Raw genomic sequence first — 16531 nt, forward strand, 5'->3', positions numbered from 1 at the left:
GAAGATTGCTAATTTTGGCATTCAAGATATTCACATTGCAAAAAAGACTGATGAATCGATTCGTTAATACTTTTCAAGTTTTGTCCATTCAACGTTAATTAATCTAATTTACTCAGGTTGGCGGGATGCGGCTTGGCTAGCACTGGAGTTCGCTTCCTCTGCTGCTGTGGACAACACCATCAACAAAGTTATGTTTCATTTTGCTCGCTTTTTTAAGAATTTGTTGAAAAGTTCGAAAATCTGTTTCAATCAGTAAGTCAAGTTTTCTTTTTTAAAGAAATACACATACATGAATAGGCATTTTCTGTTGGTTTTTGAAATCTTACAGTGAACATGTTAAAAGGCACCAGCATTGTTCCCAAGATCTCTTAAACCGAACCCGAGTAGTAGAAAATGTTTATTTAATTTTGTGTATTTCAAGAAATATAGTATTGTATATTGGATGGGTCTTCGGGTTTGTAGATTGAATGTTATAAATGGTATATTTTCATCACATGAAAAGGCTTAAGAAACCTGATTTGTTTTATTCTGTTGGTTAATACTAGTTTATAAGCACTTTTATGTATTTGTTTGTATTATTATTATTACTGTACTTGATTTAATTATATATAGACTTTATATGGGAACATATGGTGCTGCTTTTAGTCAAATGTTTCAGGGTCCACTGTACCGGAAGGGTCCAGCCATCCACCCGAAGAGAAGCCGCTTGCAGTGGAGTTGGCTACTGATGACAACCCACCAATGAGGCGATGGCTCAAAGCGGGCCCGGATGAGGTAAGAATAGGTCTTAAAACCTTATTCATATATATATTGGTAAAGAAGATAATGATAATAGTGATGGGTAAAATGCGTTCAGTTAGTGAGAATTCAATGACAAAGGATGTAATGGATGTTGATTATGGTCTTGCATTTGGAATATGATGAGGAGGCGGATGAGGATAAGGATGGAGATGAGGATGAAAACCAAGAAGAAAGCTTCTGCTCCTGGTGGTGCTGCTACTACTACTGCTGCTGCTGTTGCTGCTCATGATGATGATGATAATGCTGCTGCTGCTGCTGCTGATGATGATGATGATGATGATGATGATGATGACAGATGAAGATTATGACAAATGAAGATTATGTCAGGTGAAGACGATGATGATAATGATGATGGTGAAGAGGGGGGGGTGAGAAGAAGAAGAAGAAGAAGAAGAAGATTGCTAACTTTGGCATTCAAGATATTCACATTGCAAAAAAGGCTGATGAATCGATTCGTTATGATGACAGATGAAGATTATGACAGATGAAGATTATGTCAGGTGAAGACGATGATGATAATGATGATGGTGAAGAGGGGGGTGAGAAGAAGAAGAAGAAGAAGAAGAAGAAGAAGAAGAAGAAGAAGAAGAAGAAGAAGAAGAAGAAGATTGCTAACTTTGGCATTCAAGATATTCACATTTCAAAAAAGACTGATGAATCGATTCGTTAATACTTTTCAAGTTTAGTCCATTCAAAGTTAATTAATCTAATTTACTCAGGTTGGTGGGATGCGGCTTGGCTAGCACTGGAGTTCGCTTCCTCTGCTGCTGTGGACAACACCATCAACAAAGTTATGTTTCATTTTGCTCGCTTTTTTAAGAATTTGTTGAAAAGTTCGAAAATCTGTTTCAATCAGTAAGTCAAGTTTTCTTTTTTAAAGAAATACACATACATGAATAGGCATTTTATGTTGGTTTTAGAAATCTTACAGTGAACATGTTAAAAGGCACCAGCATTGTTCCCAAGATCTCTTAAACCGAACCCGAGTAGTAGAAAATGTTTATTTAATTTTGTGTATTTCAAGAAATATAGTATTGTATATTGGATGGGTCTTCGGGTTTGTAGATTGAATGTTATAAATGGTATATTTTCATCACATGAAAAGGCTTAAGAAAACCTGATTTGTTTTATTCTGTTGGTTAATACTAGTTTATAAGCACTTTTATGTATTTGTTTGTATTATTATTATTACTGTACTTGATTTAATTATATATAGACTTTATATGGGAACATATGGTACTGCTTTTAGTCAAATGTTTCAGGGTCCACTGTACCGGAAGGGTCCAGCCACCCACCCGAAGAGAAGCCGCTTGCAGTAGAGTTGGCTACTGATGACAACCCACCAATGAGGCGATGGCTCAAAGCGGATCCGGATGAGGTAAGAATAGGTCTTGAAACCTTATTCATATATATATATTGGTAAAAGAAGATAATGATAATAGTGATGGGTAAAATGCGTTCAGATGGTGAGAGTTCAATGATTAAATATTGATGTTAGCATAACAAAATCACAAAGTGACAACCTATGCATTTAATTGCCATGATCATCTTTTCATTTGCTAGATGTCACCGCTTAGGAATACAGTTAAAAAACATTCCGTATTAGGAAGTACAAATGTTTTGTATTTTGTTAATGTTCAGGAAATCATATTGTCGAAAGAATTATTTTCATAACTTTTGAACTCCACAATGGCTTCCATATTTTTTAAGGTTATGGTGTCTTAAATTTTGCAAAGAAAATCGAGAGGAAGACATGGTCTGTCGCGGAAAAGCTCCTATTAAAACCACTGATTCAACTTTCTTTGAGATCCGGCAAACCACCAGTGGCGTTGGCGTTATCTCCTTGGGTGAAGATTAAGCATCAAATATGGGCATTAGCCCAGGCTGAAACAATCTTAAAAGATCATGAAAGCACGAAAACTATAAATATCCTTTGGAGGGTAGTATTGTAACAGTGCATCTGCCTCTTAGTGAAGTAGTTTAAACAAGAGCATTCAAATATTGGGTTCTTTGATGTTTAATGCATATGCTTATAATTTTAATTTGAACAGTGAAAAATCGTCGGCCTCAAAGATAAAAGTAGTTCTTAATAACCTTGGATTTGGTGATATTTTTTATCAGCAAGTGCTTAATCATAATTTGATCCATTAGTAAAACAATGTATCCATGATCAATATGTCCAGCACTGGGCCTCACAACTTCATGACATTATTATTGTAAATGCAGAAGTGAGTTTAAATATATCACTGTACATAGATATTGTCAGAAATTGTGATAAACCTAGAACTTGAACATGTTTCAGATTAAGCTTGCATAATCTTGAAATAGAAATAGGTAGACATAATATTGTTAGGTAGACATGACCTTTAAGATATTGTCATATATGTGTTCCAAGAATGTATATCATTTTCTGATGTGTTGTACAAAATATATTTCATTAGATCCAAAATCCTTTCAAGAAGATATATATCTTTGTCAAATATGTTTAAATTTTCTGACTTCATGTCCTCAACTAATAAGAATGATTTTTAGCTCGACTATTCGAAAAATAAGGAGGGCTATACTACTCGCCCCAGTGTCGGCGTCTGTGGTTAAGGTTTCAGGCCATGTTGGGATTTTCACTTGTAACTTCAATACCCTTCACTCAATTTACTTCATATTTCACACAATTCTTCAGGACAATCACACAATTAGGTTACAGAACTCCATATGTGTCATCATAAATACAAATTATGGCCCTTGAGTTCCTTTGGAACAACTCAGGTTAAAGTTTTAGGGCACAAGGTGTCCGGTTAAAGTTTTAGGGCAAGTTGGAATTTTCAGTTATATTTCCAATATCCTTCATTCACTTCATACTTCACACAGTTTTGCACGGCCATCACACAATTAGGTCACATAACTCCATACTGTATCATCCTAGATACCAATTATGGCCCCTGATTGACTTAGAAACTTAGGTTTATGTTTGAGGCACATTTTTTTCAAGTTTAAGTTTTTGGGCAAGTCGGGATTTTCACTTATAACTCCTAAAGCCTTCATTCAATCCACTTCTTACTCCACACAGATGTTCACAGTCATGCCACAATTAGGTTGCATAACTCTATAACCCAGCAAGCAAGGCTAAATGGGTCCCATATGGGCTGAATCTGTGCAAAAAGACCATATGGGGCCCATATTGGTCCTATATGGTCGTCATCTATAGATATTAATTGGATACACAAAGGGAAACGAAGATCATTATAATATGAAAATATGTAAACATCGATACTATGTGAAAAAGTTCATTATTTCATGCATCACCTTCATATCTTTTGCCATGATATGCTCCAGATAGGTCCCATATGGGTCCCATTTTATATACTCGGCATTATCATTATAGTAGGGCAGTGTTGTTTTTTTTTATTTCTTAAATATAAACCTTTTGCAATTTTATTTTAGTTGCAATTTAGTCACAAATAATAAAATACGGAAAATATGTCACGTGATATTTTATCGACGTTCGAATGATGAACGTGATTGAGTGAAAGGCATCTTTAAAGAAAAGACAAAGGTTCTTATTTAACTTTTAAAGCAAGTTGTATTTATATTTATAGTGTTTTGATTTTAAAAAAGTGAATTACTGATGACTTTCATGTAGAAGTATTGTTTGTGCTTCGATTTTGTTATTTGTCATATAATTTCGCGATAATATCGATACAGTCGATTAAGGGATTCCGAATCAGTAAAGACAAATCCAGTGCTGTATAAATATTAGGATAGTCAGTTAAATGAAACAATACATGTTCTGGAGCTCATATATATATGGACTAGATTTTTATTACTTTCAAATTATGATGAGACTTCTGAAGTCCATATATCTTGTTGTCTAAATATACACACTCGTTGTAGGAATTCCGAATCAATTGGAGGTGTTTAGGATCACGTAATATGTTAGGTTGTTTTATCCAATCACTGCATCTTCTGTTCTCTGAAGTTGGGGGTCGTTTCAAAATCAACTTGAACTGTCAAACACATGTTGAAACAAACATGGAAAAGGCCAAAGAATATTTTTTCTTTGATTCTCATGCGGACTTTAAACATTAAATTGGGTGTTTAGGTGGATTTCATATAGAAAAAATAGGCTAGTTAGAAATAATGAACTTGCAGTCTCTCATTGACAGGCACTTATTTTTTTATAAATATGAAGGTTGGTCATATTTAACTTTATTTTACATAATCATTTGTCCTAGTCAAATGAAAAAGTAAGGCTGGTGGGTTAAAGTAAGGATGTGGGGTTTCGGACAGGTGGTCAAGTGAAAATCCAAAATGATTGATTTTGCCATCAATCTTGTTAATGTATTTGAAGTAGGGCTGGATGTAACAAATATCTTTTGTAACTATATTTATTTTTTGTTAATACCTTTAACACAGACCAGTAACAAAAATAAATTGTGACAAAATATACATGGAATATATAAACCAGTGTCTACTGGCTTTGTTAATACCTTTAACACATGCAGTACCAGTCACTGACTAGAAATTAAATAAAAAGAATATGTAACAAATAAAGATAACAAACATGGTATATATGAAATGGAGATATGATGGAATAAGATAATGATGGTGTTGAAAATAGTAGAAAATGGGCATTACTACTCACTCATTTTTTAAGCTGGAGTTTTGCCCAATGAAGTTGCTATTGAAACATGTGTACCAAGTTTCATTTGAATATCTTAAACGTCATCTTATCTGAAATGCCAAGGGTATCACAATTCCTCGACTGTTTTCTTAAAATTCAAAAAAGAAAAGCTAAAAGTATAATTGTCCCATTATCTGATAAAATTTCAATACAAAGTAAATCTAACTGTTTATATTTCTGATCACAAGGTTCATTGCACTCCCAGATGTCATTTCAGCAACAGTATCTTCCAAATTCTTAACAGTTTCATCAAAGCATGATGCCATTGGCTGGATGGTGTAGTGACATTGAAGCACCACACCATCACCATGTAACTTCATTTTGCTCTGGCCATTGACATGTACTTGGTACTGGATCACCACATGTTTCAGCATGCACAGTTCCTCTCACCATGAAATTGGAAATAAAACACACTTTTTTGTATATCTAAATTAAGTAAAGGCATTCGGGATGGCAGATGTCAAAACAAAACAAAACTAAAAAAACAACGACAAATTAATGGTTTTGCAGCTGTGGGGAATCTATTTACATATAGACCTCCAAAGAGACTTTAACATATTATTTTCTCTTGAATGGATTCTGTAATTTCTGACAATCAGTACAATCTTTTATCCAATTTAAAAGTGCACCAAGGAGGCTGTACGAGGATATGAGCGAGGGTGAACAGCCTGCCACTGCTGCCCTACCACTGCTGCTAATGGTAATGATGAAGATGATTGCCCTGTTACAGCCAACTACCCCCCCCCCCCAAACATTCCAGCTACCCGTTCATTACTTTGATGCTCGGCAGAGCAGAATCCAAGAAGGTAAATAGGAAATTTTAATGGAATGTAAAACGATTTTCATAATTGAACCTTGCATCTTTTTATTATCATAAACATTAACAAACAGCCAATCACATTATTTGTTAAATGGTTCACTGTATATTACCTGAAGTGTCTTGTTTCAAGTTTTATTTTTGACAGAATGTTATTTGTTCCAGTTCGGGACACCTGGATCTTTGTGCTGTTGGAAAACAGCAGGGGCAATTTGCACAGCATACGCGGCTCCTGCGTCTCATCCTGGCGAGAGGTTCAGCACAAGATGCAGTTCCAAGTGAGTTGCCAGAGAGGATATCTTTCACCCTCAAAACTGTGGAGGATTTGGCAGCCTTCAAAGAGCGAAAGTCAGAAGCAAATGCTGCAACATCCCTTGTAAGTTTCCCAAACATAGTTGACTGATTTTTTTTTCATGACTATGATGTGTCTTTTAATTTAAAACTGCATAATTTGAGCATTAAAATTACATTTTGAATTGACATTATTCATTCAGATTTGTTTTTGAAACGTGATCTGATCAATATAAGGGCAGGCACACAAACCAAGCCAGTACTAGGGGGCACTGACAGTGCTTCAAATTTTAACATTTAATAGTACCACATTGAGTGTGATACTATTGTTCTGTGGCTTTACAGGCATTTTCATGCAGAACTTTCTGTTCAAGGTAAAATACTTGGCAGAATATGGTGGGAGTGACACAGTGGACACAGTTTCCCGGATAATGAAGACGGTGTTGACAACAAATCTGGCCCGCCAATACAACCTAAAGGGAACCAAAAAAAAAAAAAAAACTGGACAGACTCCACTTGATAAACATCTTTTTCAGTAGGTGGTTTTGTTGTTGTATATATACTAGTATTACGGTGTGCTAAATGAAACTACCTATGCTGTGCATATACATCAATGCATTTAAAAAAAATATTATAATAGAGTATAAGTATTAAAAAATGACAAACTTTTTAAGATAGCTTTAAGATTAATTCATCTGCCTAGCTAAAATTACCATATATATAGTTGACGATAAAATGCTGCTTATTTATTACTAAACATTTGATAATCGCTTTGATGAAATAACTGTCTCAGATATTCATCTATCGACTGACACTATTTACAGGATGTCTACAATTGAACCCAGCAACATGCTCTTTTAACCGTAAGGAAATGGAGGAGGCCATTTAGAAGTGGCTTTCCGAGTCTCAAGGTCGTGAGGTTGGCCGCAAAGATGGAGCAAGGGTCACCCTTATGCTTCCTGAGTAGAATGTTGACTTATTTTATTTTACTTACAAAAAAAATTCGGATTTACAACTCAGAATTTAACCAACAAAATCAGAATATTTTTCAAATTGATTATATACAATATGAATGCATTTATTGTTTTTAGCTCTACTGGCCAAAGGCCAGAAGAGCTTATGCGATGGTAATGTGTACGTAGTATGTGCGTCTGTAAACAATTGCTTGTGAACACGATATAGTCTTCAGTTTCGATTGTATCTCGATGAAACTTATGTAGTATCTAGATATCCATTAGAGCTCAGTCCCTTTCGAAAACCAGCCAGATCCGCACATGCATGCCTAGATTATGGCCCTTGATAGTATAAAAAAATGCTATTGTGTAAACAATTGGTTGTGAACACGATACAGTCTTCATTTTTAATTGTATCTCGATGACACTTGTACAGTATCTAGATATCCATTAGAGCTCGGTTCCTTTCGAAAACCAGCCAGATCCGCCCATGCATACCTAGATTATGGCCCTTGATAGTATAAAAAAATCAGTTCGTCTGTAAACAATTGCTTGTGAACATGATACAGTCTTCAGTTTTGATTGTATCTCGATGAAACTTGTACAGTATTTAGATATCCATTAGAACTGGTTCCTTTTGAAAACCAGCCAGATCTGCCCATGCATGCCTGGATTATGGGTCTTGAAAGTATAAAAAATGCTATTTTAAGCAAAGTCTATTTTTAACCAAGTCTACATGAGCGAAGTCTATTTTTAGCCAAGTCACAATTGCTTGTGAAGGTTTGGTGACGACCTCGGTGACGTTGGCGGAGGCCCAGGGAAGAGTTCTCTTTTCTTTGTAAGGGACGCCCCCCCCCCCCCCTAACTGGGAAATGTTAAAAACCTTTTTGTCTGAAACCACTATGCAAAACCTTTCTATTTTGAACAAGGCTTTATTTAGTGGTCCACTTCCATGGTTGTTCAAATTATGCCCCTTGGGTCAAAACTGGCACTGCTCTGGGTGTCACAATTTTCCTAGAGACTTATTTAAGAAATATTTTCAAAATCTTTTTGTTTCAAACCACAAGGCCCATACCTTTGATATTTGTTGTGGATCATCATATGATGCAATTAAAAACATTTGAAATAATGCCCCTTGGGCAAAAGCTGGCCCCACCCCTTTTGACTTACTTATTCATTTTTAAAGCTACCGTACATGCAGTAATGAAATTTTGACCATGTGAACAGTTTTGCAAACAAGCATTAATGTTGTCCTCTGATGTCCTGGACTTTGACCTTTGACCGACTTTTTATTTTTAAAGCTACAGAAATGAAATTTTGACAATGAGTACAGTTTTGAAAGCAAATATTTTTTACCCTCAGATTACCTTTACTTGGCACATATTAAAATAGTTCATGCAACTAATCTGCTTACAACACTTCCTGTCCTCAGATGTTGAACGTGCAGCGTTTTTAGCTAACCCAAACATTAAAAGTGAACTATATATTTCTTGCCTATTACTCAAACGTACATGCTCTGGATTGAAAATGACCACAAGAGCCATACCAATAGAGCATAGGCCCTTTTGGGCCTCTTGTTCATATACACATCAATGTCATGTGACATGTTATAAATGTAGTTTGTATGCAAAATGTATCACAATAATGTAATAATGAGATATCTACAACTTTTGCCCTAAATTTTCATATTGTTAAGGGTTGCAAGAAGAGCATTTAACTATATTTATAGGCAAATCTGTGTTGCTTTTACTTTTTTGTATAAATATAAGACAAAACTGTCTATGACAAATAACAGACCCATTAACAAGACAAATATGTTTAGTTCACACCTATGGAGTGAGTGTGTATGTATTAATTAATCCTTCTTGATAGACAACAATCAAACGGGTATAAATGATATAATTTTATTATGTAAATATTTGTTATATGCTGTTGCTCTACTTTTGTTTCATATGTATTTTGTGATGTAACTCTTCATACATGGAGGAAATAAGAATATATATGTTTTAACATTCAGTCATGTCAGTTCACTAGTCAGTACTACAAGGTGCATTTATTTTGATAGTCAATTGTTCTGGTTTGTGTTTAATTTTTTCTCCTTTTAAATTCTTTTTTATTTTACATGTATGACTTTTGTGATTGAATCGAAATTGCCAATTAACTTGAAACTGTTATTTCATTTCTGGTTTGAAATGCTGCTTTATGTCTTTATTGCATTATTGTTATACTTGAATGTGTAGTTGCACTTCATGCTCTGTTTATTAGAATTGTGTGTCTTTCGATCTGTGTATTTTTTAAACACATTCGTTAAAGCATTCGGAGCTCCTCAGCCATTTTTATCGAAAACAACCTCAGATGTATGCCAGTATATCAGTTGAAGTAGTTTGTAAATTTCTTAATTATATTATTAATTAAATGTAGGGTATTAGAGTTGTATTTATTGATTTAAGTTTAAATTGATTGCCAGTGAAGTGTATTATTGCAAACATAATTAAGATTCCCAAGAGTTAAGTCATAAAGTTGAACTGCTAAATAAATTTACTACGCGATCTACTTGCAGCGGACTTAAACGTACCACTTTTCGAGTATGTAAACCGTCCAAATACATCCGAGGTTGTTTTTGATAAAATGGCCGAGGAGCTCCGAATGTCGTTAAAGCCTTACCGGTAATTCAAATTGTGTAATTTTTGACATGCTTTTTAGCTCATCTGTCACATAGTGACAAGGTGAGCTTTTGTGATCACAATTTGTCCGGCGTCCGTCCGTAAACTTTTACTTTAAACGTCATCTCCTCATAAACCGCTTAGCCAATTTCATCCAAACTTCACAGGAATGTTCCTTGGGTGGTCCCCTTTGAAAATTGTTCAAAGAATTGAATTCCATGCAGAACTCTGGTTGCCATGGCAACGGAAAGGAAAAACTTTAAAAATCTTCTTCTCCAAAACCACAAGGCCTAGAGCCTTAATATTTGGTATATAGCATCATCTAGTGGTCCTCTACCAAAATTGTTAAAACTATCCCCCTGGGGTCAAAAATGGCCCCGCCCCGGGGGTCACTTGTTTTACATAGACTTATATAGGGAAAACTTTAATCTTCTCAAAAACCACAAGGCCTATAACCTTGAAAATTGGTATGTGTCATCATGTAGTGGTCCTCTACAAAATTTGTTCAAATTCCCGCCCCAGGGGTCACTAGTTTTATTACATAGTGTTATATAGTAAATCTTTAAAAATCTTCTTCTCCGAAACTGTAAGGCCCAGGACTTAGATATTTGGTATACAGCATCATCTAGTGGACCTCTACCAGATTTTTTCAAATTATTGCCACAGGGTCAAAATTGACCCCGCCTAGGGGGTCCTTGTTTTTACGTAGTGTTATATAGTAAATCTTTAAAAATATTCTTCTCCAGAACCGTAAGGCCAGGAGCTTAGATATTTGGTATACAACATCATCTTGTGGACCTCTATCAAAGTTGTTCAAATTATTGCCACAGGGTCAAAATTGGCCCCGCCCTGAAAGTTATTTGTTTTTATATAGTCTTATATAATAAAACTTTAAAAATCCTTTTCTCCAAAATATAAGACCTAGAGCTTTCATATTTGGTATATAGTGTTACCTAGTGGACCTACACCAAAGGTATTCAAATTATTGTCCCGGGGTCAAATTGGCCTTGCTCAGGGGTCATTTGTTTTTACATTGTCTTGTCACTTAAACATTTTTTTCTCTGAAAGTAAAGGTCAGAATGACTCCATACTTGATATGTAGCATCCATACATGGTTCTCTCTCAACTTTGTTCAAATGGTTTTGTTTGGCCCCTTTTAGGGGTCACCAGAGCAAAAAATAGAAACAACTTGATCTTATTAACTGCTTGATGGATCTTCAAGTCTGAAGCATCCTAGCATGGGCCTCTGTCAGGTCTTTTCAAATAATTTTGTTTGGCCCCTTTTAAGAGCCACCAGAGCTAAAATTAGTAAAAAAAACTTAACATTTTCTTCGCATGAACCCCTTGATAGATCTTCAGCAAATTTGGTTTGAAGTGTCCTTGCATGGACCTCTCTTAAATTTGTTCACATAATTTTGTTTGGCCCCTTTTAGCTAAAAATAGAGTAAAAAACGATTATTCTTGTGAACCTCTTGATGGATATTTACCAAATTTGGTCTGAAGCACCCTTGCATAGACTTCTCTCAAATGTATGAAAATAATTTTGTTTTTTGTTTGGTCTCTTTTATTTTCATATTTGCATATTGATGGAACCGTACAGAGATATTGAATGGTGTACTAATTAGTGCAACATCCATTTAACTTAATGAAAAGTGACCAGCCTCATCAAAAATGTGCCATTGATGAAAACCTATTTGATTATTATAAATTTCGTTTTAATAATCATAAATTCATTCTTACATTAATAGTTGATATTTATTCCTTTCATGCCTAGTTGATCAGATTTGATTTTAAATTATTTCATCAGTGAAATAAAAGGGCCTCTTACACCTGGGCATGTTACCTCCTGGCTGATCAGTGTTGCTTGTGCTTATTTTGTCGTTGTTATATCATTTGCTTTCTGATTAAAGTTAAAATGTAAAGTAAAAGAAGTATTGTTTACTTTTGCACATGTTTTAGAATTAAAAGAGTTTTACATACATGTATGAAGGTGCTTGAAGGAACAATTGTATATCTAAAACAAGCATCTTTTGTGTCCTCTGTACCAGGTAGGTTTCTTTAATATATAATATATTTTTTGTAACAAGGGAATAGATTTTAAATTTTATTAAATCTTCAACATAGTCACTTCTAAGGTAATTATTGTTCTTTTTTTAGGATCATAGATTGAAATAATTATTATACACTTTATTCTTTAGAAGAAATTTCATTTTTACTCAATGATAAAATTAATAATAAGACTTTTACATTGAACTTTATGTATATTATTGTGAACTTCTTGTAGATTATTCTAAGCTACAAATCTTATTTTCTGTGTGGATAGTGAATAAGCCTTATACAGAAAAATTTTATTAACAATATTTGAAGTATGGTGATGTTGTCCTAGATGGAATAAGCAAAAATAGAATATGATGGTGTACTGTACTTCGATGGTTAGAACCTAGGGCAGATTATTGATTTTATTGGATGGTGCAGTGTCTGTTGTTTATGTATCTATACTAAAAGTTATTTTAGTGTGCAAGCAAATTAACATAGTTCTGTCAGTGTACAGGCAATTGAACAAAGTCCTGTCAGTTGTTTGTGTATCTATACTTAAAGTTCTTTCAGTGTGCAAGCAATTTAACATAGTTTAGTCAGTGTGCAGGCAATTGAACGAGTCCTGTCAGTGTGCAGGCAATTGAACAAAGTCCTGTCAGTGTGCAGGCAACTGAAAGAAGTCCTGTCAGTGTGCAGGTATGCAGTCAATCTTCAAGTCCTGTCAGTGTGCAGGCAACTGAACAAAATCCTGTCAGTGTGCAGTCAATCGACAAATGCTGTCAGTGTTGACAAGTCCTGTCAGTAATTATCCAGGGAGCATGTTTGACCAGTATGTTTTTCAATAGTCTTTGAGAACAATTATCAAGCTATATTGATTACAAAGGTTAAACTCTTTTACTCAGGTGAGCGATTTAGGGCCATCATGGCCCTCTTGTTTAGTTTAACAGCTGTAATGACCGATACTATCAATAAAACAAAGTTTATTACTAAGTTATTAATCAAATTCCCATATAAATGTACATGTACTAGATCTTTTAGCTTGGTATTGTCTAACCAAACTGAAAAAAATGTGTCATAATTTTAGTAACATTTTTCTTGTTTTTATCACTTTTATATTGCCAATATTACACAAAATCTTAACATTGTCAGTATTTAATTTTTGTTGACTTTTAGTTAATACATCTTGTTTTACATTTCTAATGCTTTCATGTTTATAAACTTAATAAGATTATTGCTATCTTTGTTGTGTAATGAAATATTATGTTGACATTATGTCATTTGTACTTTTCAACATAGCTGTTGGTCTAGATAACGAATGAAAGGATAGTAATGCAATAGGTGAACACTCAAGATAAAATATTTTAGGTAATTGGCATCCATATATAAAATGTAATAACAAAAGTAACGGTTTACCCCAAATTTATTGCTTAGGTAGGGCCCATATACAGCCCACATATACCATGTGGGACCAAGATGGGTCCCATATCAAGCCCAGTTCAAAAACCCATGTGGGGCCCATATGGGTCCTAAATCGAGCCCTGTTCCAAAACCATATGGGTCCCACATTCAACCCATATGGGTTGCCCATATGGGACCCACATAGAGCCCTGTTGCAAAACCCATGTGGGGCCCAGATGGGTAGCCCATATGGGTCCCATATGTTTTGCTGGCTGGGTAATATCTAAATACAAATTATGGCCCTTGATCGACTTAGAAAGTTTGGTTGAAGTTTTAGGGCAACGTGGGGTTTTAATTCAGTTCTCCAATACAGTTCATTCAATCGATTTATACGTCACACTATTGTTCAGGGTCATCACACATAACTTCATATTGTCTTAAATACAAATTATGGCCCTTGACCGACTTAAAAATTTTGATTAAGGGCAACTTGGTGTTTTAACTCCGTTCTCAAATCATGGTCATTAGATGGATTTCGTACTTCACGCAGATGTTCATGGTCATCACACAATTAGGTTACATAACTCCATATTATCCTGAATATAAATTATTGCCTTTGATTTTATTTACTTTTTTAATTCTTTCTTTTTACTTTATTTTTTTTTTTAAATGCGTCTTTCTGCTTACTTTTTGTTTTTTGTTTTTGGCAGGCATATATGACAGCATTAATGCATTAATGCATTAATTTCTAAGTCAAAGCGGCGTAGTTGGGCACGCTGTCTTACGACAGCTTTTGTTAAAATTTGCTAGTGTCTTATATGATGCGTTTGAACTTAGAAAAAAGAACATTTGCCGAAAATTGATATGTATAATTGTATATCAGCTGGTTAAGAGTTGTCCATTTGAGATATGATTGCATAACAAATTAAAATGACTTTTATGTTCAAATAAAACTTGTGTTGTATAACCATGGTTGTGCAGCTGCTATAATAGTGTCATCCAGTGAAAGGGATTTAACTTGGAAAGTATGAAGTCCATATTATCCAGCTGGTGATAAATAAATGACTTTACGAGTAATGGGCAGCATATGTTCCAATTCAATGTTGTTGAATTGACGCTAGCTGCCAAGCAAAGCCATGTAACCTTGGCGCAAGGGTAACTCGGAACTGATGCCATAAGCTGCTTGTACTCGTGAACTTCTCCTGTAAAGGAAATATTCAATGTTTTCAAAATATACAGAACGGTATTAACACAACACGCTTTTTAATGATTTTCTAAGGTGTAATCGTACAAAAGGTGTAATTGTCAAACCTACGCTTGTTCATTAAATGCTTATTATATTGGTTCCTAATGGATGGGGGCTATTCTTTTTTGAGCCGTAATTATTGTCGGTGGGTGGCTGGTGCCCACTGATGGAGAGTCGCTCCTCCTAGGTTGCGAGTCTCCCCGCTAGTATAGCTAATTCAGTGGTAATTCTGTCCTCCATAAGGGCCCTGTAGTGGTGGATATGCCATTGCCGGCCATGGTGGCTGAAATCCGGTTCTAGAACTTTAAATATATTGTCTGACTGTTCAGTTTGTGAACCTACTCATGCCCGTTAATTTTGTGAATATATGCCTAAAAAGGGAAGAAAAAACAATTTCGGTTCCAAAATAAGCATTAACTGCAGAATACTAAATTTTGACCTTCAATTAGAGTTACACATTTTTGTGGGTATGTTCCACATGTCAATGTGTTGACGGATATTCCGTACTGATTCCAACTAGACGCAAATGGTTAAAATTAATTATTTAAAATACTACCGAGAAAATTGTTATATTCGACGTCCCGACATAAGAGAAAGATGCTCTCCAGTCTGTGTAAGGACATGTGTGCCCACTTGTGTGCTTCTAACCTACTATAATGCGATAATTTGCTTTTAGGACAGAAAGATTTTGTCTCTCATGTTCTAGGGACACTTAGGCCAGAGTTTTTTTATCTTTAGATTTACGGGAGATTTTCCAAAAAGTCGGGTAAGGAGGAGGAAATAAAAATAAAATGCATAAAATGTCCCAAAGGAGAAATAAATAAAAATAAAACGGATTTTTCTCCGATTTTTTTTATTTTTTAAAACTTCTTATATCATGAAGACAAAACACACCTTACTTGTGTCAGCTATTTCATAGGCTGAAAAAAGGGTGATAGATCACCATAAAGTTTCAAAAGCATAATTAAAAGGTCCTTTTAATGACTGAAAATATTGACCTCAACACTGTGAGTTCAAGCGCTCGTTGAAATTAATTGTATATATTTGTTCGAATGCATCTATGCATATGAGGTGCATATATTATCAACCCATGGATTTTATGAAACATGTCAGTGTAATAAAGAAGTTTAAATGGCCAATTCTAACCTTTTGCCCACAATATAAGCATATCCTTTCCATTGTGAAGTAATCAAACATTGAACACAGTTTCAGACACGGTATAATAAGGAGGTCAAATGTGTTTTTCTGTCTTTAACGAAATAGCACCGTGACAATTTACCATGATGTGGTTTTTATATAGAAAATATAACAAAAAAAAAAGTAGAAGCCCTGATGAAAATTCCTCTTCACTTCAAAGTTTGACAGGGCTTACGGATACACAGACAGTCAAAATCTACATTTATGTACTTTACCAAAGAAAATTCGGGAGCATTCAGATAAATTTTACAAGTGTTACAGTATATGTTTCAAAAACCAGGTCTAAGAACTGATTTTAGAATCAGTCCTGAAAAATATCCTTCTAATTCCAGCTATGCCCGTTGGCAATAAGAAACGGATAAGTTTGACTTCTTGCACTGACTGCCAGATATCTTATGTTCAGATTTTTTCTGTTTTATCGGAAACACACATGCTATTATTACATCATTT

This window comes from Mya arenaria, chromosome 5 (genome assembly GCF_026914265.1).
Source record: "Mya arenaria isolate MELC-2E11 chromosome 5, ASM2691426v1".
Classification (NCBI taxonomy): Eukaryota; Metazoa; Mollusca; class Bivalvia; order Myida; family Myidae; genus Mya; species Mya arenaria.